We start from the raw sequence: 27,226 nt of genomic DNA on the forward strand, positions 1-27,226 counted from the left end.
TATATATTAAACATTTTGAACTCTAAACCTGCTAGAAAATCAAAGCCATAAATCTAAACCAGTTGTGTTCCAAATTTGAGGCTGATATCTCAAAAAATGAGCTTTCAGTAAAATTTTGTTTGGGCGCAGTACCAAATTTTCCCCATTAGATGCCAGCAAAACTCCGCTGGTGCTCACAGTGGTTGGATTTGTGATTTGCAGTAGAGTTTCTCTCTCTCTCTATTTTTCCAAGAACACACACATACACACACACACTTTTTTTATGACACACATACAAACCACACTCTGACATCTATACCAACACACCCACACAATTATAGCTGCATTATTTATCCAATTGGCTCTATAACATGCAAAAGCAGAAAACAGGAATAAAGCGAGTATTTGCTTTATAGACCCTTTATAGACCAAACCTGACAAAATGGCACCATCCTGTAAAAAGATGTATTTTGAAGCCATGCCAACAGAATGAAAGCCTGTTAACAAAAATTGCGTCATTTTACAGTTAAATGGCACTGCGATTAAAAATAGCATTGGGTTTCAATGGGGACATTTTTGTCCAAAGGTTGCTGAGTGGTTCACTTTTTTGGACCTAGTGTAAAATAGATTTATTAAAGGAAATGAGGGTGGAATATTAAAATTCCAATAAAAATACACACCTGAGCCAAAATGTATGTAGTTAGCATTAACACAGGCAAAATTATCAAAAAAAAAAAAAAATGTCCATAAGGGTGCACAAGGGTTAATTAAAAAAAACATGTACATTGTTAGCCACAGAGCTTATTTTCTGCAGTAAGGCTCATTTAAAAAAATAATAAAAAATAAAAAATCCATACTTGCTTTTTGTCAAGGGAACTAGAGTGATGAGAACTTACAAAAATACATCAACCCTGGAGCACTGTGTTGCATTTCTCATGGTTTCCACAAGGTGGAATCTCTAAAATCTCTCAAAGTCCACAGTCGCATTTAGAACAACCAGACAGAATATGCACTGATTCTTCAGGGGAAATCTGTGGAATGGATTTAAATCAGACGATTTGAGGACTACACTGCAAAAATGAGTTCCTTCCTCAGTATTTTTGTCTTATTTTGCCATTACAAATTTCTAAATATTCAAATTTCTATACCCTAATTTAGCCATAAATTGCTTATGTTTCTCTGTTTTAAATCACTTTGCATAAAAGTATCTGCTAAATGATGTAAACATTTTTAGATCAAGATACATCTACTTGGTAACCAAAATTACTTGAGAGACTTGAGTCTTGTTTTCTAGAACAAAAAATAATCATTATGTGAATTTATACTTAAAATGAGACAAACAAAAAGATTTTCTTATCCATTGACAGATTTTTCTTGTTTTAAAAACTCACTTAATTTTGATATTATTTTCAGAAGTGACTTAAGTATTTATGTATGTATTTTATTTATTATTTATTTTATTTTTATTTATTTTTATTTATTTATTTTTTTTGGGGGGGGGGCAGTCTACACTCAAATTTTGCATATTTGTAGTCAAATTAATGATTTTGAAGAAATGTGATCTGGCCTGAAACACACTGATGGTATTTCATCACCTGCAGTCAGTCTGTCGTAAAGATTGTGTCAAACATCTCAGCATAGAAGTTGGCTGAAAATGATACCCCTCAATGGCTTCTTCGACGAGTTCTTTTGATCTTGTGGTTTTATAAATGACTTTTGTCACAGGCAGGCATCAGTGGTGCGCTTTGGCTCGTCAGATGAGGGTTGACGCCTCAACACTTCTGATTAGCATATAACACAGTCCTCTGCTCTCCACACCTGTGTCGTGATCATTCACCTGTTAAACACGCCTCTGCTCAGTGTTGCTTGTGTTAGGATGATGAGTGAGGGGTGTTTTGGCACCTTGTCATGTCTGCTTTCACCACACCTTGTTACTCGTACTTCAAAAAACCACAAGGAGTCACTTATAAACGTGTTTTTCTGTTCTGTCAGGGAGAGAAGAGATGGAATTAATCACACAAACATAAGCAATTACATGTCATTTGTCCTTATGTAATTACTTTGCTGATCATACCAGTGTAACACGTTTAGTAGCACGTTTAGCACCTATACACTGTAAGTTCCTCGAAGAACCCACACAAGGTTTCTTCTCAGTTGTTTAGTATCTGCTATAAGACACATGTTGTAGGATATGCTATGAAGACATGCATGCACACCTAAATGATTCTCAAACAGCATTTTTTGAGATTAATTTGCTGAATTTGTATCATATTTAATTACTTTAAAGTTTCATTGACCTCATTAAATGCTCAGTTTATGGTACAAGCAAGACTTTTGAAATTGTTCCCAAGCTGAGGACAAGCAGTTCTTTGGGTGGAGCCCAACAGATGTTCTGGTCCAATGAGAATAGCCCTCCATTTCTCTCTAGCGGTGATTCGGTTTCAGAACAGAGAGGATTTTCTGTCAAAGCCTGAGGTTTACAGATAAAAACAATTAGAAAGTTTACGTAACGAGAAAGATTTTAGTATCATTGATATACTATTATGGTTTTAGTTTTATCTAGTTTTATTTTTATATTTAGTTTCTGTTTCTTTAGCTACTGTTTTTGCTTTATTTTTGTTTTATTTGTCATATTTATTTATGCTAGTTTACATTTATTTAGTTTGTTATTATTATTTAGTTTTGGGGACCAGTAACTGTTTTGTCACCACATTCCTCGAAATCTACCATGGTATTTTGGAAAGTGTTAAAATATTTATTTGTAGCTTCAATCTGCTGGAAAACCATTGCTGCAATGAGTGACTTAAATACATTTGTGCATCACTGTCGCACATTCTGTTCACCGTCAGAAGAGTGCTCTGTTGAGTCTCATCTCATAAGAACTGGAGCTCTGTTGGTCTGATGCTCTGACATTGGTAGGCTACCGCTTACACAACTGGCACAAAAAATGTGTGACATATTAAATGAAAACTATATAAAGCTATCAAAGGTATTGTACATGTACCATGGTGATATGTTGATCCCATGGTGGAAATACAATTGTGCTCTTTGAAGTAGTACTGTGTAATATTACATGGTATACAAATGTACTATTGTCTAATATTTAAGTTCCTTTTTTTGTAAACTCATTTAAGTAATGTATCTTGTAAGTTTCAAAGCATCAGTCAAGAACACAAAAGGAAAGCTGATACAGATGAAATGTGATCTAACGTGTTAGAAACACTAGATGGCATTGTTGATCTTTCCCAGAGGAATGAACTGCTTTCTCTTCATCCAGTTCACCGGGAAATTAGCCGTTCAGAACGATACTGAGGTTTATTCATTGCCCCACTTGTTGAAATATGACACTAGTTTATATATTTTCCCGTTTCAGAAACTTTCGTCTCTCTCTCTCTCCGTACTGTGGAGGTGCATTACAGACACCAGAGGGCGCGCGAACCAAAGTCTCATCAGTTTCTTTGTGAAGGTTTTTGTGTCAATGAGAAAATATTATACTGCATGTAAACGCACATATATTTACTTTACTAACTACATTTTTTTTTTTGTAATCTGGAATTAGTAACGGACTACAACTTGTATGTAATCCAACCAGCACTGTGTTTGCTTGTTTGTTTATTTACGGAAATGTGATCACTAATATTTGTTTGTTTGAATAATATTATTTAAATCATTTTAAGTGTGATACAAGCCCAGGATTTCCAACTTAAACTACACCAATCCTGAAGAAACAGTGCTTGTTCTCTGGTGGGCATGAAAACTGGCTCATTTTTCAGACTTTCGCTTTGGCTGTTTTCACACAGACTCTGCACACGCGTGGATCTTTCTGCATGTGAGTTATCAGGGCAGAATGAAGTGTGGTTTCTTTTCATGCACGCGCATGCATTCATATTTGGCCATATTGGCTGATTTTTGCTCGTGCATATGGCGAATGGATGGTGCACTGAAAAACTGGTGCGTTTAGTCGTGCGTCAGACACAGAGGTCCTCCCCTTGTGTTTCCATGTTACTGCCCCCCTCTCTCTCGCGCTCTCTATCCCCCTCCCTTCCTCTCTTCTCTTCTGGCATCCCCCATCCCCCATCGCTTTATGTGCTTCTATACAGCCTGAAAAATCAACCGGAGGAGGAAACCTTCACACTCGCGGAGAATAGACTGACCCTCAGCAACCAGAAGATCGCTTATAACCGGGATCACAGACTGGATCAGTGTGACCTATCTAAACCATCTCGCACTGGTAAGTCACGTTTGATGTAGTTTTAATTTCTAAAGTCCAGAAACACCATCCAACCACCATTAGAGCTTCACTGCCATCAAACAGCAGCAATGCTTTTCTCCTGCCAGTGTGTGTGTGTGTGTGTGTGTGTTAGTGATGGTGAAGCTCATTCTAATTTGTCTGATGGTGATTTAAGAGAAAACGAAGGCGTTCGCTTCACCCATTCGAGTTAAGACTATCGATTAACGGCGTTTTCGGGACGGATCCGTGAATGAGAGGGATTTTTCAAGCTGACTTTGTTCATTCCCTTGTCATGCATTTGGACATTCCATAGAGCTGAGACACAGAGACTCTCAAAATGGTGTCTGGAGGAGTTTGAGGCCTTTAAATGCACGAGAGAGCCGATCATAAGCGCTGTTATGAGACGCGATCAAAGAATCAGACGCATCCATGTACAACAATGTAACAGCGATTATGACGCAATAAAGATCTTTTGTTGATCGGTGCTACAATGTAACGCGCGTTCCAGCGACAGTTCTACTTTCTCCTTTTTTTTTTTTTTTTTTTTTTTTTTGTTGCATCCATACACGATGCTTTCGGTTGCAGTGCTATTGATTTTTACGGCGTTATCGATTTAATTTTGGCATATTTTTGCCATTGCATTCCTGGCTGATCGATACAAAGGGAAACAGCACATTGGTCAATGTAGAATAGCAGTCAGTGTGTTTTGGTCATAATCCATCAACATTTCTGTGCATGTTTATGAAATTAATTTCATATCTACAGTATGTGGGTACTTTGTGTGTTAAACAATATGCAAAACAATATTACGTATTACCTCCTTCAGTTACAGATATAACAATGGATGTCAATTTACCTCGTCCATTTGTTTAATAAATATCATTTATTATACTGAGAGAAAGAGAATATGAAAAAATAAATCAATAAATAAAATGTATTAAATTATTTAAAATATATAAATTAGTAAGCAGCTGCTCAAAATGTTTATTTTAATAAATAATGAATTATTTCTAATGGATGTTATGTTTTTATTGAGGTAGTCTAATGATTTATCATCGTGTCAAGATGCAGAAATAAAACAATTTGGACACTTAAACAAAGCTCCTTAAAATATTTATATTTTTATTTGAATTTAATGTGTTGTTTATAATTTATTTATTTTTTATTGAGGTAATCTAATCTATTTATAATTGTCAAATGCAGAAATGTGATTGGACACTTAAATGTAAAGCTCTTCAAAGTACTTATATTTTAAAATACTTATTATTATTAATGGATGTCATGTTTTTATTGTTGTAGTCTAATTATGTATTTATTGTTTCAACTTAAACCTAACATGAAAATAATTCCTATTGTTATATATATAGAGATAGATATTAGTGCTGTCAAATGTTTAATCGTGATTAATCGCATCCAAAATAAAAGTTTTTGTTTACATAATATATGTATGTGTACTGTGTTTATTTATTATCTATATATAAATACACACATATACAGTATATATTTACATGTATATGCATTTATATATTTATATTCTTATATTTTATATTATATATAAATATATTTAATATATAAACATAACATTTTTCTTAAATATATACATGCACGTGTATGTATGTGTGTGTGTATATATATATATATATATATATATATATATAATGCATTTTTCTATCTCTAACCAACAGACGATAAAATGTAAAGTTACCCAACAAAAATGTGAAATGTTCATAATCCAAAGGCCAGAAATCTGACGTTTATTAATCTCGGATGTTTCTGCTCTGCATCTGTGATGCTTGGATTGGCTTCCTCATCATGTGCCGTTCCTGCAATAAAAGCGTCCATAGCTTTCTGATTGATGGTGTTAACATTACAGTGGCTGAAGAGATACAGAAAACGCTTCGTTTGTTTTCATTGATAGTTTCATTATCAGCTCGAAATTCAATTTGTACAGAAAAGCTCCTCATCACAGTATGACTGCGACTTATTAAAGGTTTATGGATTGTGCTGCAAGTATGCTGAAGCGTTTGGGCTTTTGTCATAATTAAAGGATTTCTTGTCGTTTGGAGGAGTAGCAGGTGCTCTGATGAAACAGAAGAGCAGAAATGTGCTTTTCGAGCATTGAGATCACAGTCAGGCCTAATCACAAAATGTCTTAATTAGTGTGCATACTGCGCCAGTGTGAGTAGTTACTACAGCTATACTTCAAATCTTAACCCTTAGTATGAAACCTAAGTGCTTACTTGTTTACTTTGCAAAATTATCCAATTTGTGACAAAAAAATAAAAAATCTGACGAGTGGACTTTTTTTTTAGTATATAATCTTAAGTGGTTATTTATCAAGTAATTAACCACCTAGTAACACCTTAGTGAAAAAATAAACTGTTTTCACTCAGAAATTTCTCAAATAATTACAAGTAACACGTTGAATGAAATATCAAATTTTGAAGTAAACAGGCTGAAATGGTATTTTCTTGTAAAAGGTCCTTCAATAATCGTTGTTTTATTTTCTAGCCTTGAATAATAATTTTTACTACATGCTTCTTCAGAATCTAGTAGAAATGCCAGTTGATGTTTTATGATTTGGATGAAACCATATTATTTTATATGAAGAGTGGATATAAATGGGAAGTGTTTGCATTGATAATGCTTATGTGTAGCTATTGCAGCACATTTTTGATGTTCATTAATGTCATTATATGTGTCTTCTCTAATGTTGGCCTAGAGAACTGTAGCGTAGAGAGGACACTCAAGTTGTACGATTTCGACTAAATTCACTGCTACATTTTCCTCCCACAACTTCCAGACTTTCCCGAGAAGCTCTTTTTCACCCGTACTCTCAGTAATTGGGCCGCTGATATTTCTCACGAGAGCTGAAAGTCCGCAGTTTGCCACAAACATGTTAGCATGCGAGTCTGTGGCAGCGTGTTAATTGTGTCACAGTACGTGTCTGCGCACTTCTGCGTTAATGCGTCTTTTGTGAGACTCCTTTTTCATCTGAGGTGGTTTTATTTTTGAGTGTAAAAATGGACGGAGGTTTTTTGATGAACTGTCTGTGTGTGAGCCAAATCCACAGTGAAATGACAGGATTATGATCGACGGCACCTCTCAGCTGAGAGTTAGCGTATGCATTCACTGTAATAGTGCCTATAGAGCTCAGATTAACCACACACACACACACACCCTGAGGGGATGTTGGTTTCCTCTGATAAACAGGAGCAGAAACGCTCAGAGATCCTGCCTTGTGGCTACAGGGGAATCCCATTAGATTTGCGATGCTGTTTCAGGGTATCAGTATCTCCTCATGAGATCAGCTAACAATAACATGAAACGTAACTTCATATAAAATATAGACTATTGAACATGAGTTTCTTGTGAACTGGAAACAGACCTGCAGTGGCCATATTGAAGAGCATTGTTTGGAGTTTGTGAGTAGCAATCTGTAGATATTAAAGTTTAGATAGTGTTGAGAATTTTCTTTCTTTTTTTTTTTTTGGTAAAAAAAAAAAAAAAACAGTATTATATAAGTTACATTTTTACTATTACCCTGATTTATTATTTTAGCTTCTCCAAATGCAGAACCCACCTTTACAAAAACATCCTGTGACAGTATCTCGGTAAAGTCTATGGTATTTTGGACATGCCATGGTACCTTGATATATGGTACTAAATGATTACTATATTCATTTACATTTATGCATTTAGCAGACGCATTTATCCAAAGCAACTGACATTGCATTCAAATCACAGTTGTTACTTTTTTTTTTTTTTTTTTTCTGCTTTCCCTGGGAATCGAACCCATGACCTTGGCGTTGCTAGCGCCATGCTCTACTATTAGAGCTACAGGAAAGCATTTACCACAGTATTTACGTGATATTTAGTGAAAATTATGTTATCATGGAAAAAGAAATAGTGCCTATTTGCACACTGTTTTTATTTAACTAAATTATTTAATAAAATTTAAACTGAATTAGATTTTTATTTTTATTTTTTTATTTTTTTTAAATGTCGTATCTGTAGAATAAAATTTGAATCAATAATATGCCGATACCAATTATTACAGATCAAGTAGACCAGTAACTAGAGATGCACCGATGTATTGGCCAACAATTGTTATCGGCCGATAAAAGCAATTTATTTCACTATCGGCCGATTATCAGGGCCGATTATATCCTGTCAATCAAAAGGTCGCGGAAAAGCATGTCAGACTGCAACTCATACTGTGAGTGAAGAATATCTGTTGAATTTAGGGCTGTCAAAATTAACGTGACAATACAGCATTAACAGTTAAAAAAGCAACATTAACGTAGGCTTTATTTGACCAGATGAATCACCCCTAGTTCAAGCCAGCAATGCCAGATCTGCAGTTTTTCACTATACACCGAACATTTGTAGCACGCCTCGCATCCAGTAGTCACAAAGAGTTCTGTGCTTTCTTTCTTCTGATAAGAAACAAACTCTCAGCTTTCAAATCCTGTACATTTTATCACGAAATGGAAACAATGAGTGCCGTTTTGACACTTTTAAATGTGACGTGACAGATCGCTATTGCACCTCAGTTCAAGTCTCATCCAGTTTAATAAGTTATTTAATAAGTTGTGACAAAATACTGTCACGCTTGACCAGGAAGCACGGAACAAGGAGACGAGGAATTCACAGACGAGAGTCTTTAATCCAACAGGGAGCATAGGAGGCACAGGAAACACAAGGAATGATGTTCAGAACCGACAAACACTCACAGAAGGACTGGGGCTTTTAAACATAGGATAATAGGGGAAGACGACAAGACACACCTGGAATCAAATTAACACAATCAACATGAGGGAAAAACGGATGCCCGACCAAGGCGGAGCTGGAGGGACGAGGGAGCCCGGTGGAGCTGGTGGATCGATGGGTGACGGTGGAGGTAAGGGAGCTAGGAGCCGAGGTGGAGCCACTGGGTCTATGGGCCGAGGCGGAGTCTGGGCCTCAGAGGCTGGAGGCGGATGTGAGGGATGCTCCAGCCCCGGCGATGCTGGAGGATGGCAGAAATCTTAAAGTATCAAATCTGACTCCTGCTGCACTGCGCGCTTTATGCATGGAGCAGAGCAGACTTTTGGAGCAGAGCAGACCATGCACTGGCACAAATGCGACCACGTCAAATTTTTAACTCGCACATAACTATTGGTATCGGCGGATATCATTCTGAATTAGGGCTGTCGCGATTCGTCGATTTTAGTCGACTAGTCGATTTTTAAAAATCGTCGACTTCATTTTGCTTACGTCGACTAACCAGCAAAATACCGGAAGTGGCGCGTTTCACGGACGAGAATCCATAAAACACATTATTAGACTATTTTCCAAGGCTGCATGATATATTAAACCAATTTAAAAATCATAATTAAGCAGAATTGTGAATTCACAAACGCTATGATTTAATTAAATAATTATAATTATATGTGATGCAGTTTAATTATTTCCATGCGTGTAGTAGGTTAAGTTCGTGCGTCTCACAGCGGCTCAGTTCACAGTATTTCCACAGAAGAATCATTTACATGTCTGGAGCATCTCAAACTCCATCTCTGCATGTTGAGTTTGGGTTTATTATAACGTTCATCTGGGAACGCAACATGCACCATTTCACCAGATTTGTAAAGTAAATCATTTATAAATCTACACAAACACAGGAGAATACATCGCGATTTCAAAATAAAAGCTCAAACCCTCACTCTGACTTTACACGTTTTGATGTCCACATATTCATTTAATTACAGCGGCTATAGCATTTCTGTCCTAAAGAAATGGCCCAATATTAAAGATTAAGTGGCCATTTGAATTAAATGGTGCTTGGTCAATATTAAACCAGGATTAGATCGCACAGTAATGTGTAAAAACAATCATCAGGCCGTCGGTGCCCCCTGCAGGCCTTTGTTGTAATGTGTAATCCACATTAGCTCTATTGTTCATAATTTAGCAGTTTTGTTCAATAAAACCATATGATTTCTTGCTTTTGATACTTTATTTGAACTAATTATTATTGCATCATTGCTATTATATATGTATTTTAAGTCATTTTAAAAGCTATTGTTCACTTCAAATTTTTATTACCACAAAAAAAATGCATTATAATTATTGGGCCCTATGAAATCCGTTTTATTTCCTAATCCATTTTTTTTCCATTTTAATTTTTCTATACTCTATTTTAATGGTTAAATTAAATTAATTAATTGAGTTTTACAGTTTTATCTGTACCAAATTCTGTTTTCCATTATTTTCTGGATTCCATTTTAATGGTTCCATTTACATTTTATATATATTTATTTATTTATTTATTTTATTGTTAATTTTTTTATTTTTTCTGAAATACTGCACATTTACATTTTTCACCAAAATAAATTCTGGTAAATACTCCTTTAAAAAGTGTTTTTTGATTATAATTTTAGTATTAGTAGACTAGAACATGTGGATATGTTGTCATTCATACATAATACTGAACTTTGATTTCAGTGATTTGGACTATAAGATGGACACTTGCTTCTTGCACTCCATGTTGCACTTTACTTTTGCTTTAAAAAAAGGATTTCATAGAAATTAGGATTTAATTTAATTTAATAAAATATTCTTAAGTAAAATTGTTGATTTTATTGTGTGTGTGTGGGAAATTAATTGTTTAGATTAATCGATTAATCTATAAATTAGTCGATAGATTAATTGAAATAAAAATAGTCGTTAGTGGCAGCCCTATTCTGAATAATCGGCTATCAGTATCTGCAGAGAAATTCAGTATCAGTGCATCTCTACCGATAACCGATATTTTGAACCGATATATACTGTATGTCTGAAACTGTACTGTACTGTGTGAAAATGGAAATTAATGTCAAAATTAAGAATAACAAGGAGCTCTGACAAAAACTTTCTTTAAATGATTTTAAGTCATTTTATCGGCAAATCGGTTTTGAAAATGACTGATACCAATCACAATAAAAATACTTAATATCGACGCCGATATTCGGCCAGGCCTATAATCGGTCGACCCCTAATTTATTTAGCATTGTGTGTTACACTTAACTTGCATTTAATGTACACAATTATTTGTTTATTTATTTATTTAGCATTGTTTGCTACACTTAACCTGCATTTATTATGCAAATCGTTTATATATTTATTTATTTTGAGTCTTATTTTATAATTTTTGTCTAGTGTACATCTGGGCATGGTGTTAAAAAGTGAATAAATAAATAAAATATTATTTTGTGAGTACAAAAAAACAAAAACATGGAGTTTTTCTCAGGTTTTCACAAATTCCCTCAACCAAGTAAACAACACGAGTCAGAGATCAAATCAGAGTGAAAAGTGTTTGAGGATAATAACCAGCTAGTGAAAGGTCTGTACTAGAGTTAGCGAGATTATCCTAACGAAGACGCTCCTTAGTTAAGACTATATTATACTCACTTTTATGGTAATTTTCCATTATGAAACTCTCATGTTCTTTGTTTAAAGACTTAGAGGATAGTATATATTTGACTTGTAGAGCTTTAAAGCCTAATTAGAGTTCATTTTTAGGAATTAGTAAGAAAAAAGACCAAAATTTGACAAGGATGTGGCAGTAAGAAGGATTGTGCTGCTGTTAGTGAGCGTGTGTTTGGCGCAATGCTGACGCAAATTGTTAGTAATGTGGAGAACTTACACACGCTGTAGTGTGAGTGTGACACACATACTGTTTGAGGAGAACAAACGTCTACTAAACATCATCTGAGCGGCATGTAGGCTGAGACGCTTCTGGATGGGCGTATTTTTGGACTTTCTGTGGGCAGACACTGAAATCACAGCCTTGCTGAATTTCTCTGTGGGAAAAATTCAACTCCTACCGGTTTTGTGGCACCAAACATATTAAAATGAAAAAAGATTTGTCTCCTTTTCAAGGGAGTAAACAAAGGAGTCTCTGGCTGTGTGAGCGTCCCCAGCTCCTTTGAAAAGCTGCTACAGATCATAAACACATACATGCACATACTCACAGCCACCCAAATACTCAATCAAGTCTATTTCTAGACGTCGCACAACTGTGACACGAGTAACACGTGATTTCAGAGCATTTTAAGTGTACTGAAGGTTCTTTGGTGGTCCTATGCAGCACCGCAGGTTGAGTAAGGAACCTTCTACTTATCTTTTCTCTATTTTGGGGTTCTTGAGTTGCTTTATGGTCCTCTTTTAGGTTCTTGATGCTTCATTATTTTTTTTCATCATTATTTAGTTTCTTTATTGCACCAGATGATTTTCTTGAGACTCAGTGTGATATTCAGTATTATTTATATAATATTTTTAAATTAAATATTTTTGCATATTAAAAAAAAATTGTACATGTAAAAAAATATATATATTTACACTTTTTGTATTTCATTTTAGCTTTATTTTAGTTTTAGTAATTATACCACTTCAACAATGAAAATTGGAAATGATGCATTGGCTACTAAATGAAATAAAATATATTGAAGTTTTTACTCATATCTTTTTTAAGCTTTATTTCAATTGCAAAAAATTATTTTTAATAAATAGTTTTTTTATATATATATATATATATATATATATAATAATATTTTTGAGACCTAGAGGTTTTGAAAGTGTCCAATCAGGCTGTCCTAGTGCCACATTTGTATAAAATTCTTAAAAATTAATTCAAGATTGTAGCTATTTACACATATAATTTGGGAATGTTAGTTCCAAAAATTATGCAAATTAAGAATTAATCCCTTAGATTTTTTGCTTGAGCATAATGGAAGTCGATTGATATATTAGAAATGTTTTCTGTGCATGGTAATCAATTAATGTTAGATGGCAACATTTTATTTGAAAAAATATATAGAATTATGTGTTTGTAAGATTTTTCCCACAGTAGTTATTGTGTAGATGCATTTATGCCACCTCTGTGCTGCATTATAAATCTGTGGAAAACTTTTTTCATGTAACTTGCGCATATTACACAGAAAATAAAAATGTTATATTAATATAATTATAAATATTAATATTTAAACATTTTGTCTTAATTAAAAAAATATATATTTTTAAAAATATTAAAGTATTTTTCATTTTTATGAAATAAAAGTACTTTTAGCATTTTACATTGAGTCTTATAACGTATAACCTGTAAGTGCATGTTTGAGAGAAACTGTCCTAAGAAGCCTTTCTGTTGCAATTGAAGCTGTATTTTCAAAAGTGACATTACAGTTAGACTGCTTCTGTTTTTAGATTAAATGATTGTATTCAGTAGAGTGATAATCTGTTTTATTTCTTTAATTTGCCCCCTCAATCACTCATATCAGCTCACCTTCGTTCTCTCAACACTACTGTAGACCCTCGGGCAACACACACACACACACACACACAGACAGACACACACACTCGTGCCTTCAGGTCAAACCTGCTGGCAGAGTTTTCATGTCCACCTGTTGCCGAGTGTGTAATTGTTTCTGATATCCCTTGATAAAGATGAAACGATGAAACGTGGACTTTGGTTACAGAGTGACTCACTGTGGGCTGTGCACGTGTGTGTGTGTGTGTGTGTGTGTGTGTGTTTGGGTGCCGTTCAGACTGCTAAACGTAATTTAGCGTCACACAAGTACTGAGCATGTTCAGCCTGAACTCCCTCACACAAAAGCATCTGAAGAATGCAGCGGCTTGATGAAACGCTGGACGACACAGACAGAGGACAGAGAACTTCAATGAATGCATGTGTTTGCGGTGGAATACTAGTGTACTAAACACACAGTATATACTGGGTTCTAGTGTGAAGTAGCATGCATTAGGCAACGTTAAAAGTTTCAAGCTATAGGATGCTACATTGTTGTTTAATTCAGAAAGTGTTCAGGGAGTATTTATTTGGGTATATATTTATAACTTTGAAAAATGATCTGAGTTTGGAATGAATACTGTTTTGTACAAAATAGATGTAAATCAGTGCAAACTATGCTGTGACAACCAGCAGTGGTGTTATGTTGTTGTCATCACGTTACATGCATTGTAATGTGGAATTACATTTTCATCCTGATAAGTAGTTATTTAGCATTGTAAATCCATTTGCGTAAAAATGTATTAAACTTTAGCCTAGCAGTCAGATTTGAGAATATGTTCATATTAATATTTCATATTAACAAACTGATGTTAAAAATCATAGTTGACATTGCTTGTTTTATTCAGAAAGGATGCATTAAATTGATCAAAAGTGACAGAAAAGACATTAATGTTCCAAAAGATTTCTGCTTAAAAATAAGTGCTGTTCTCTTAAACTGTTTTCATCAAAGAATCCTAAAATTAAAGTTCATAGGCTATATAAAAATAAGAAGCAGCGCAACATTGATAATCAGAAATGTTTCTTGAGCAGTAAATCAGTGTATTAGAATGATTTCTGAAGATCATGTGACACTGAAGACTGGAGTAATGATGCTGAAAATTCAACTTTGATCACAGGAATAAATTACATTGTACAATATATTAACATAGAAAACGGTTCTATTGTAATAATATTTCACTGTATTACTGTTTTTACTGTATTTTTAATTAAATGCAGCCTTAACGACCCCAAGAAAATTCACGTATTGTACTCAATGCATAGTTTGCTGTAGTGGTTCCAGTCAAGCCCTTTCATAAGAAAACCATTCCCTTCTTTTTTCCACGGAGAAAGAAGGTGTCAAGGTGAAGAAAGGAAAGAAGCTTAAAAATGCAGCTCTTGTGGTGCCGTCGTTAGCGGCGCTGTGTGTGTATGTCGGGGGTAAATGGAGGGAGAAAGAGGCAACAGAAGAACCGAGCTCTGAGTCCTGACAGGGGCATCTCAGCACACCATGTTGGTTTTGAGGCAATTGTTTGCAGGATAATGTCCTATACAAAATGGAGGTAGTGCCTCAGTGAAAGGCAGGATTTGAGACCGAATGGACCTTTTTAGAATCAGAGAGGACAAGCTCTTGCAGGGCAGTTAAAACAATGGCATTTTTTGGAAGAGGGCCACTCCCTTGCCTGTTCTCATTCAGGTCCTGTTAGGGAGCCGCTGGGAAGGGAAGGACCTATTGTGTGACTATTGGTTTTGAATAGCTAATTAAGCTTCTCATGAGTGTTTTTATGAAGTGTGTGTGTGTGAGAGAGAGAGAGGGAGAGATTAAGGCTTGAAGGGGTTCCCTTGGGTTTTCCGGATGGTTCAGGTGAGATCCTTTCTCCTGCACCTGGGAACCTGTAACAAATTACCAGCATTAACTGCAGCTGTGTCAGAGGTTTTCTCTTGTGCGAGTCAAAAGTTAGTGCTTGACCCAGTTAGAGGAACATTCCAGGTTCAGTGCAACTTAAAGGGATAGTTCACATAATTTAGACCCCTTGCATTGTTTCAAACCTGCATGATTTATAGGGCTGTGTATTGGCAAGAATCTGGCGATACGACACGTATCACGATACAGGGGTTGCGATACAATATATTGCGATACTGTAAGCAAGGCGATATATTGGAATATTTCTTATTTTAGGAATAGGATATATTTTTAGGAAAGCTGTCATTAAGAGCGCACCACGATATGCAAACCTTAGCAATAAATAAATAAAAATAGTTTAACCAGAACACACTGGGATCTGCATTTGCAATAATCAGTCCCTGTAACATTCAACATTATTGAACCATTTTTTGTGCAGTACGAGTAAAGGGGGAAATATTCAAGTGCTTGCAGGATTCTTTAGTTAAATGTATGTAGAAAATGTATTTTATAAAAAAGACCATATTTTTAGAAGGTTTACAATTGTTATATACAATGTCATAACATTTTGATCTGAACAAAAAGTTACATCTGCTTAGTATTAATGAAAAATAAAATGGATTCCTAAAGAAAACAAAACAATTGTAAAACAATAAAATAAATACAGATGTTAAACATTCTCAGAACCTTTCAACTTGGATTTCACAGGTTTTTCAGTTTGTATTTATGTTCTGCGTGGAATCGCCGAGGCCGCGACGCGAGCACCGCCAGATAGTGGCATGCTCTAATGCTAGTATTTCCTGTCACTGTTTAAGTTCAGAGATGAAGACTAGCGGTCGGGATATGAACTCAAAACGGAACAACTGCCATGAATCCTGTATGATTATTAAATATCGATATTCCATTTTTGAGAATCGATACAGTATCGCAAAACAAAATATCGCGATTCTCACGTGTATCGATATTTTCTTACACCCCTAATGATTATTCTGTGGAAAAGTAGAGTAGACTACACTACCATACACTACTCAGCAAAAACACATTCAATTAATCAAATTTAAAAGACAGAAAAGATGTTACATTTTGAAATAAATGCTGTTTTTTTTTTTTTTTTGGGACAAAAAAAAGCTTTGAGCATGACTTCTTTTCAAAACATTACAAAAAAATTCTTACCAACTCTAAACATTAAACTAATATAGGTTTTTTTGGTAGTAGTGTATTGAGTGTAGTGTATTTCAATATTGTGTTTTTCCTTTAAGATCTTAAGAAGTTAAAGTAATTAAAAACTAATTTAATTACTGTCTTGGGAGGGGGACAAATAATATATATACTTTTTTTTTTTAGCCAAAAATACATTTGTATGGGTCAAAATTATCGATTTGGAAGATATTTTGTAAATGTCCTACCATAAATATTTTAAAACTTCATTTTTGATTAGTAATATGCATTAAGAACTTCATTTGAACAACTTTAAAGGAGATTTTCTCAATATTTAGATTTTTTTGCATCCTCAGATTTCAGATTTTCAAATAGTTGTATCTCAGCCAAATATTGTCCTATCATAACAAACCATACATCAATGGAAAGATTATTTATTCAGATGTATACATCAAAATGTATAAATCTCAATTTTAAAAATTGACACTTATGACTGGTTTTGTGGTCCAGGGTCACATACGTGTATATGGTTTTTAATAATAATTAGTAGTAGTAGTAGTAGTAGCCATAGTATTAAAGGCAATTCAATAATTATAAATGAGAAATGTAAAAATGATTAAATCATTTAATAATTAATTTTTTCCTGAACTACTCATAATTACTATCTGTGGTAGTCCAAAATTGTGTGTAATGTGGAGCTTAAATTATATTTTATTATAACCTGAGTATTCCTTTTAATTGTGCAGCAAGTTAGTGGTCTGCAATATGAGAAACAGACCTAAAAATTCCCACAAATAGTGTTTATTGAAACTGACATTTAGATGAATCGTAGTAAATCTCGTGGAGGTGGAATGCCGTATTTATAGACTACATGCATGGATACGCGTGCGTCCTTTGTTTTGTATGTGTGTGTGAATCCCAATTACATTCTCAGCTGTTGAAGTGCTTCCTTCACCAAATCGTATGACAGAAATTCACGCGTGGTTTGGCACCGGCGGATGAATGGCTTTCTCTTTGTCTGACTGATTCTCTTGTTATTACTGCAAGGAAATGAGAACCTGTTCTTGTTCAGAACTTGGAATTGGAATCGGAATTCGTAACAACTGTCCTGCAGCTTGAATCTGTAAATGTTTCTGTAAATCACTGTTATTCCCCTCGCACTGATCTTATGGACCTTGGCAAGTCCAAAAAAATGATGCGAGAGCAAGCGAGTGAGCTGATGTGAGGGGGATGGGATGCTGAGACGCTCTGTACCACTGCTGTGAATTTACAGCGCTTCTGCCTTCATCTCGACCCCATCAGCGCCGCGGAACGAGACAGGCTTTGTTAAACACGAGACAGTCTGGGAAGATTTTCATTCACTCAGGTCGTCGCTGAATGTCAGGTAGTTCATTCCTTCATTCACTGCTTCACAGAGTCCTTAAAACGGTTCATTTGTACCACAAATGAATGACTTTTATTGATTAACATTTAGGTGGTAGGCTGTAAAATCTTTATAGCTATTTAGAGAGAACTGTTTTACCCCAGATTCATTCAAAAACATTTGAAAACATAATTTGTCTGCTCTGTTAATTGGCCAAGCAGTAAATTAGTTATAGATTAATATTAATCTATAAATAATTTACTTATTAAAATCGGTAAGATATTTTATATATACAGTCATGGCCAAAAATATCAGCACCCTTGGTAAATATGATCAAAGAAGGCTGTGAAAATTAATCTGCATTGTTAATCCTTTTGATCTTTTATTTAAAAAATTCACAAAAATCTAACCTTTCATTGGATAATACAAATTTAAAATGGGGAGGAAGTGTCATTATGAAATAAATGTTTTTCTCAAATACACGTTGGACACAATTATTAGCACCCCTAGAAATTCTTATGAGTAAAATATCTCTGAAGTATATTCCCATTCATATTCACAATTTTGAGCACTCCAGGGTGATTATGAACATGAAATTATCCAGCAATGGCTTCCTGTTTCACAGAAATATTAATAGGAATCCAAATTCCCTTAATCATCCATCACAATGAGAAAACCCAAAGAATATATTTCTGATGTGCAGCAAAAGATAATTGAGCTTCACAAATTAGTGAAGTGGCTTTAAGAAAAGAGCTAGAGCGGTGAAAATTCCCATTTCCATCATCAGGGCAATAATTAAGAATTTCCAATCAACATAAAATGTTACGAATCTGCCTGGAAGAGAACGTGTGTCTATATCGTCCTAATGCTCGGTGAGAAGGAGAGTTTGAGTGGCTAAAGACTCTCCAAGGACCACCGCTGGAGAATTTCAGAAAATAGTTGAGTGTCGGGGTCAGAAAACCTTAAAAAAAAATGTAGAGCTGTTAAACTGGCAAATGGAGGTTTCAAAAAGTATTGAATAAAAGGGTCCCATTAATTGTGGCCAATGTGTATTAGAGAAAATCTTTTATTTCATAATGATATTTCCCCCCATTTTAAATTCGTATTATCCAATGAAAGGTTAGATTTTTGTGATTTTTTTTTTTAAATAAAAGATCAAAAGGATTAACAATGCAGATTAATTTTCACAGCCTCCTTTGATCATATTTGCCGATATTTTTGGCCATGACTGCGTATGTATGTATGTTTGTGTGTAATAAAATATCTATATATTTTTATATTAATATTAAGTTAATTTGTTTTTCATATTTATTTAATAAGTAATAATACATATAATACATTATAAATTATTTGAAGTTACTAAATACATGTTTAATAAGTGTTTTACTTGATGTACATTGTAAAATTATATAAGAAATAATATAGAAAATAATTATTGATGATAAATTAGCAGAATTAATAATAAAAAAATATTAATTGTAATGTATACAGTAATCTAATAGAGAAAAGCATCACAGCATATTTGTATAGGATGGTATTGGCACAGACCTATTGCATGTCAGTTCCCAAATCTATTGATTTGAATGGTTAGTGGATTTTAAGCTATTTCTGTTTCGCATCAGATATCAGTCAGCTGCACACATTTATTGTAGGCCCAAAATGACCAAATGTATGATCTGATCTGTTGTCAGCTGTATGATGCAGCTCTGGTGTGAAAGTGTCCGTCTTTGACAGTAGCCCATGACACCAGGCTGTGTATTTGTGTGTGTGTTCACCACGGTGCAGGTTAGCTTGTCTTTCTCCCACTGTTTGCACAGCTCACACAGCTGGACCTCACAGCAGAGACTGTTTTGTCCCCACAGCGTGATCACTGGCACACACACACACTCACAGATACACAGGTGGTGGTGTCTGTTCTGTTCACAGCAGCTCTTTAAGCGCTTATTATCTAAATAATTCAGACGCCCCTGTGCTTCAGCCCCTCTCGCACCCTGTGTGTGTGTGTGTGTGTGCGCGTGCCTGTCAGATCAGAGTGGAGACACAAAATCCTCTTTTCCTGTCGCCCCCTAAAGAGACAGTGAGGAACGCTTCTCTTCCATCACCCACACTGCAGGAAAGAAGGGAGGAAAAGACTGCGATGTGTCCTTTATCTCACTTGGTTTGTGTTTTGTTGGTCTGCCTGCGCTCATACCAGCCGTAAGATCTTTCAAATGCTATCTGAACTGAGAATTATGGGATTTCTTAAAAACAGCTTACATTGAAGCTTCATGATGTAAACACCGCTCCGCAGATGATGATCAACGCCTGCTTCTACATCACTGCCCACCGATTCATGCACATAGTAACACGTCTATACGGAAACTAAACGATAAACTGTATTTGATTAATTTTATTTTTAATGAAGTTCCAGAAAGCGTCAGTAAGAACTTGATGCTTTCTTCACTTCATTTTATTATGGATTCGTTTACAAACTAGGCACAATTCGATGCAGGATTTTCAGAAAGATTGAAACTAATAGACGATGCTGTGCCAACTATACTGGATCCAACAGTAATGTCACAACACACAAGTGTGAGTAAATGTTTTTATGATGTGGTCACTATTGCTTTGATATGTACTGAGTACTTATGCGTTTTTGACCTAAATCACAGCAGCGTTCATCTGTGAAGGATGTAGGCTGTCAAACATACACAACTATTAGCCAATCATAGCAGTGGGCGTTTACTTCCAAGTCTACAATCCTTCACGCCTATTCAAACAGAGCATTCTGATGAGGGGGGTTAAAAACAGGGCAGAAAATAGCCTATTACTTCTAAATGATGTTGTTTTTTGATGCAAAAATATTGATAACATTATGTGAACCTCAGAGAACAGTACAAAAAAAACAAAGGCAGTTCATGGCCCCTTTAATTAAGAGCTTGCAATATTAATGTGTAGGCTGTATCTAACACCTGTTTGTCTCTTTCCTGATTTTAGTTCTCAACTTTTGTTAGTGGTGATTGTCACGTCAAGTATCATTACTAGTGCAACAGCCTAGCAACCACCCAGCAATACCCTAGCCATAATGCTTGCATGGGCAAATACCCCACAGATTTCCTTAAAGACTAATGAGAAAGTTCTGAGTTCTGTACAATGACCTCTTAAATTTCCAAAGATCAAGGGAATTTAGATTTCTCAGTTCATGGCCCCTTTAAAATGTCTCTTTCTGAGTATTTCTGAGTATGCTTTATGACTGTTGCGCGTCTTTCTGCTCCACACAACACACCTCTTCATAAAGTAAAACCGGTCACAGAATCCTGGTGTTTTGTTCAGGAATCTGTCAGTGATATTCAGTCCCTATGGCTGGGCCCTCGGGCTCTTCTGTGCTGTTTGCAGCAGCAGCATTAATTCAGTGTTTGTGCTGTTGAGCAGAGGAGAAGAGAGATGTGTTCGCCTCAGGGCCGGTCCACATAACGGAGAAACCGTGAGAAACCGTCTTACCCTGACATTAACTCACAAGTTAGCTATAAAGTCTGTGTGAGATTGACTAGTTCTGCACACAGAGGTCAGTTTATATGCAGTTGTAATGCAGCAGTGTGGCCATTTTGGTCAGTACGGGAAAATAATATAATAAAAAATTTTGGTTGATGCTTTTATGATGGCCAGTGTGTTTTATATTTGTTGTGAGGGATATTATGCTAAAAAAAATTGATTTCTGTCTGGTTAAGCTCCACTCTAGAGTTTTATGCTTTTAGTGAAACAAACGAGGCATCGAAACATTATGATATACAGTAGAAAAAATGCTTTTGATTCTTGACCTGTTACTATCGGATACAGTCTAAAGTTGATTTTTATTATTATTATTATTGATGTTGTCTGATACCAATTTTTGATGCACTAAGGAAAAAGTCACAGTCTTAATGTTTGCAGGGTGTAAAATTTACAAACTCTCCATCCTAGAAATTGATGTAAGATTTTGTATATAATAATTTATGCTCAAGATCTGCATTGTTCCAAAGCCTTTATTATTTTTTACCACATACAGCGATTTATAATTGAACTAAGGATGAAGTATCACTTACAACAGGTGTTGGATGTGCCTTGAGCGGTTTTGATCATCAAAAGACCTGCCGGAGAACCACATGTTCCTGTAATCCTTCGTTGACTTAAATATGGCATCTAGCCTGAAATAGCTTTAATATTCAAATATGAACTGTAGAAGCATGTCAGGTTCAGCTTAATGTGATATGAGTATAGTGAACTAGTGTAATTGTGGAATATTTTGTGCCATTGTGATTGGGGTCAGTAATGTATGTATTTTTTTTTATTAATATTTTTGACCAAGGACACATCAAATTGAGTAAAGACACAGTAAAGACATTAATAATGTCGCAAAATATTTCTATCTCAAAATAAATGCTGTTCATTTTAACTTTCTCTTCATCAAAGAAACCTGAAAAATATATATTACAGTTTACACAAAAATATGAAGCAGCCCGACTATTTTCATCATTGATAATAATCAGAAATGATTATTTAAATTATAATAATATTTCGCAATATTACTGTTTTTACTGTATTTTTGATCAAATGCAGCCTTGATAAGCATAAAAGTCTTCTTTCTAAAAATTTTGGTAGTGTATCTGGATATGTGGATATGTTTGTGAAAATAAGACTGTAGACTGTACAACCTATTGAATGGACAAATGAAATATGGCATGTATGAATGAAAGTCATGACTAAGCAGCAGAAGACAGTGCTTTCATCAACAAAATCTTTTGTTGTTGCAGTCGTACCATTCAGTGCAAAGCATTTCGGTCTGGAATGTGAATGAAGCAGCGTTATTGAGACAGTCACAGGAAAGCACGTCCTGTGCTGCAGGAAGCTGATGTGTGCAGTCGGTGTGCTGTTAGTGGATGTCACGGTGATGACATCATCATCATCATCACAGGGTCACCGCGGGGTCAGAGAGCTGAGTGTGTGTCCTTAGATTTACCCTGACTGCCCAGTCAGCAGAGAAAACCTCCACCGGACTCAACTGCTGTCTAATGTGTTTTCAAAGACACAAGCACCCGCGTGAACCTCACAAATGTTAGTATTTCATTCTCATTTCAAAAGGAAAAAAAACGAAGCCTGTTTTTCACAGTTACATACATTTTTGTTTTACTTTTAAGAATTGTTTGTAATTAAGTTTATAATGATATCAGTGATCTTATTATATCACAAAGCATAAATTATTAGTTTTATTTTTATTAATAATTGTATGACTATTATTTTGTCATTTTATTTTGTTGGTTTTTTACTGCCCCTTTTTAATAAGTTTTTAGGGGGGACTGTCATTTGATTTATATTTTATTTTAATGAATCAAAAAACTATAATAATTTAAAAAAAATGTATTAATTTTTTATTTTATTTTTTTTAAAGATTTTGACGTGAAATATGACCCACACATTTTTGACAGGATTTGTTAGATTCAAAATAAAATAAAAATGACCATTAAAATGTATTTTCATGATCTAAAAATCTACTAAAAACTATATTTTGGTCACAATGAAAATGTTATTATATAAATGTCAATATATACATATAAGTAGAATGCATTTTAAATATATTATTTACTTTCTATAGGTTCAAAGGCTTCGAGCAAGCTCTGCTCATACAGTTTGTTCATGCTGAATCATAAAACTACATCCAGATTCACATCGTCTTGAATATTGTAGCAATAGGCAGATGAGATGAATATGGTTGATTTTGCGTCTGGATTTCCCCTCATCTGGTTTCCCGTCTCCTGATGCTGCAGGGCAGATATAATGAGCAGTATGCAATGCACCTTTCAACAACGTGTTATAAAGAGCAGCGCGTTACATAACGGAAGCATAACTGCCAAACTCTGTGTTCTGCCTGAGAGGGAAGGAGAGGAGCGAGAGCTCAAGGGCACTGCAGTGTGTTCAGATTCACCCTGATAAAAAAGGAGGGAGAAAAAAAGAGAGTTATTCATAGAGATTGAGGAAAGAGGGGGAGGGACGGAAAGGAGGAGGAAAGACGCTGGAATGGAGGAGGTATTGATTTGCTCAGAGGGAGGACGGGAGAGATGGTGAAAGGCAGTCAAATGGAGAAAGCAAGTGAGGAGAGATGACAGTCAGATTCTGATTTGGGTCACAATAATTCTGCTTTCTTAAAGGAACAGTTCATACAAAATTTATATATATATATATATATATATATATATATCAAAAATTGGAATTGGCTGCATTAAAGGCTGGGAAAAGTATTTCAAAGGATGAGACCAAGAGTCTGGTGATGTCTATGGGTCACAGACTCACTGCTGTGATTGTGTGCAAGGGATCTGCAACTAAATAATAGCTTTTAATCTTTTATATCTGCCTTATGTTGAACTGTCCCAATACTTGTGCTCACATCAATGAGTGGGATGAACTCTAAAAGTGCTGTTCTTTTTATTTGTTAAAACATGTATGTGTTGAAACGGTTAATAATAAAATATGACATTCTGTAGTTTTGTCTCATATTCATCTTTTAATCATATTTGCAAATGTCTTGACTCCACAGCCAACAGAGCAATTTTGTCTTTACTGTTCCTATACTTATGGAGGAGACTGTATATATAATTTTTTAGGCAGTATGTTTGTACATAATTTAAGAAAAAAAATATATGCGTGTGTGTGTGTGTATATATATATATATATATATATATATATATATATATATATATATATATATATATATATATATATATATATATATATATATATATAGATATATATATAGATATATATATATAGATATTTAAAAATGATAATTTTTTTAAAATTCTGCATGCTTGTTTCTATATGACGGTTCATAGTCCATATCTGTTGAGATCTAAAAAAAAACAAAGAGAAAGCACAATTGTGCATTATATACATTTATATTATTACATTGTTTTCAGAAATGTGTTTGTGAATGCACATTTTAGATATTTTAATATTCAGAACCATTTATCGATTCCCAACCCTAGAAGTGAGGATAGGAAAGGAAACCCTTAATGAGGACAAGGAGGAAATCTTGAGCACCTGTGTCTCTGTGATATTCTCTCTCTCTCATCTGCATACATCAATATCAGTTAATGCCGTGTTTTTATTGCCATCTCTGAGCTCTGCTATGCATTAAACCAGCTGTGTATTAGCAGTCAGCCATTTTCCTGCACATCTCTTCTCCCATGAACGACTCTGTGGGGACGAAGGAAAGGCAGTCTGGTGCCGCTTGATGCCGAGTGTGCTCTCACAACCCCATTCTCCACCCTTCATCAGCCGCGGTGCGTGTTTGGCTTGTAGAAGAGCACATAAAGCCGTGAATAATACCTGCTCGTGATAATGAGTGCACTTCAATCTGTTCTGTCTCCGATTTTGTGCTGCGTTTTGCTCATTGAGCCATAAGAAACTTCTTTCTCATCTGTGTGTGTGTTTCAGTTAATTGTTCTGAATACCGTTGCTGCTGTTGAGGATTGTGTTTTCTGTATATGTGGTATATATGAAGTTGAAGTATTCCATTGCAGTACACTTCAACTTAACCTAAACAAGAGTAGAAATAATTGATATAAATACCTGAAATAAAATATTTTTAATATGTTATCTTTTATTTGTAAGTCGCTTTGGATTAAAGCATCTGCTAAATGAATAAATGTACATTTCTGTTAATGTTTATTTTTTCAAATAATGCATGTTTTGAAGATAACAGGACTGTATTGCATATGCATTTTTAAAAATTATAATCTGCTCTAAAATTTTTAATTGACTAGATATGATTTTTTTATGATTGGAAAGTTAGCCAGCTTGATCATATTGAGATGCATTTAAATCTCAGCCCTTTTTTATGGTTTATGATTCATATCTGACATACAAATGAAAATCTGCCACAGAATTCTCCATAAAATGATTTGAAAGAGATCATAGTGTAATCACAGGTTAAAAGGTCACTCAGATTCATGGGTGAAAAATGGTAGCATCCCTGCTTCTTGTCTCCATTGCTCAAGAATCAAGTTATCTGGTCTTTCATTTTCCATCAGTATATTTGATAAGAATCTGTGAATCCCGAGGAAGCTGATTACATCATGTCTGGACATGTTCTGAACACACACCTGTTTTCAGTAGATTTCCCAGTTACGTCTGTGTGACAATTGCATTTTCTTCACCATGCCATCAATCACACTGGCCTACTGAGGAAGACATTAGTGCAGAGAGGAGAGGTGATTGTGTTCTGGTGCGAGGAGCACCTTCATCCAGCAGCAGCTCAAGGTGATCCTGTCACGGCCTGATTAATGACCCACAGTCTGCAGAACACCAGCAGCTCAGAGCCGCCCGTGCACATAAAACACAGCGTGCACAAAGTACAGTCAAACCTGCTTTGTCCTTTTCAATTGTCCATTAAACAGCAGTGATGATAACCTGAGATGACGGCAAGCACAGGTGCACGATACCTTCACTAGAGGGCATTGTTGCTTGCTTCTTGCTTATGAAGTCACAATATATAGCCTTAAAAAAGTGTACATGCAGGATTGCATTTCCTACTTGCATTACATTTGAAAAAAGACATTACAGGTATCTACATTCCAGCATGTGTGAATGTGCGGCAAAAGGATCCTCTTTATGGATTTTTTGTAGCACTTTACAACACGATTTGTAGGATATTCAAATGCGTGTTTGCAAGCTCGGAGTTAATTAGAAAGCTAACTATGCATTTAATATGCAAATGACATCAATGTGATGAGATCGTGTTCTTTCAGGCATTTCCAAGACAAGTGTAGAAGTATTTAGATACTTGTTGTGTTGCATTTGGTTTTTGTTAATCAAGCAACCCAGCGCATATACTTTTATTTAGGTAAGAAAATGCAAAGTGCTGCTAGAACATGTGAAATGATAAAAATGTGAAAGTTTAGGCCCAAAATCTGTGCATTACCTGGATGGCAGGGGTTTGTGTTTCAAAAATGATTTCATGGAAAATTGTAGGCTCCTCTAGCCTCTATTGCACATGAATCAAGGGTAATGTGATGTCTAAGCTTTAGTTTTCCATCAGTATGGTTATATTTGATATTTAAGGACAAAGTTATTTTTTCCTGGACTATCTTTTTAAGCACATTAATATAAAGTAATACTTTGCTGAAAATGTTCTCACCCTCAAGCCTTCCAAGAGTTTCTTTCTTCATCAGAACGGATTTGGAGACATCATTTGCTCACCAATGGATCCTTTGCAGTGAATGGGTGCCGTCAGAATGAGAGGCCAAACAGCTGATAAAAATATCCCAATAATCCACAAGTAAT

General features: G+C 35.1%; 1 protein-coding gene across 6 annotated transcripts in view; it reads left to right on the top strand.

Moving 5' to 3' along the window:
- The first annotated feature begins 3,953 nt into the window (after positions 1 to 3,953).
- fam168a (family with sequence similarity 168 member A) overlaps positions 3,954 to 27,226 on the top strand; it is a 46,727-nt gene continuing 23,454 nt past the window's right edge. For 3 of the 6 annotated variants that reach the window (XM_079374001.1, XM_079374005.1, XM_079374002.1), the window contains exon 1: positions 4,049 to 4,210. The gene's annotated coding sequence lies outside the window, so the exon portion shown is untranslated. Of the gene's footprint in view, positions 4,211 to 27,226 lie in introns of all 6 variants that reach the window. The other 3 variants (XM_079374004.1, XM_079374003.1, XM_079374000.1) reach the window with 2 other exon arrangements.

This window comes from Barbus barbus, assembly GCF_936440315.1.
Source record: "Barbus barbus genome assembly, chromosome: 23".
NCBI lineage: Eukaryota > Metazoa > Chordata > Actinopteri > Cypriniformes > Cyprinidae > Barbus > Barbus barbus.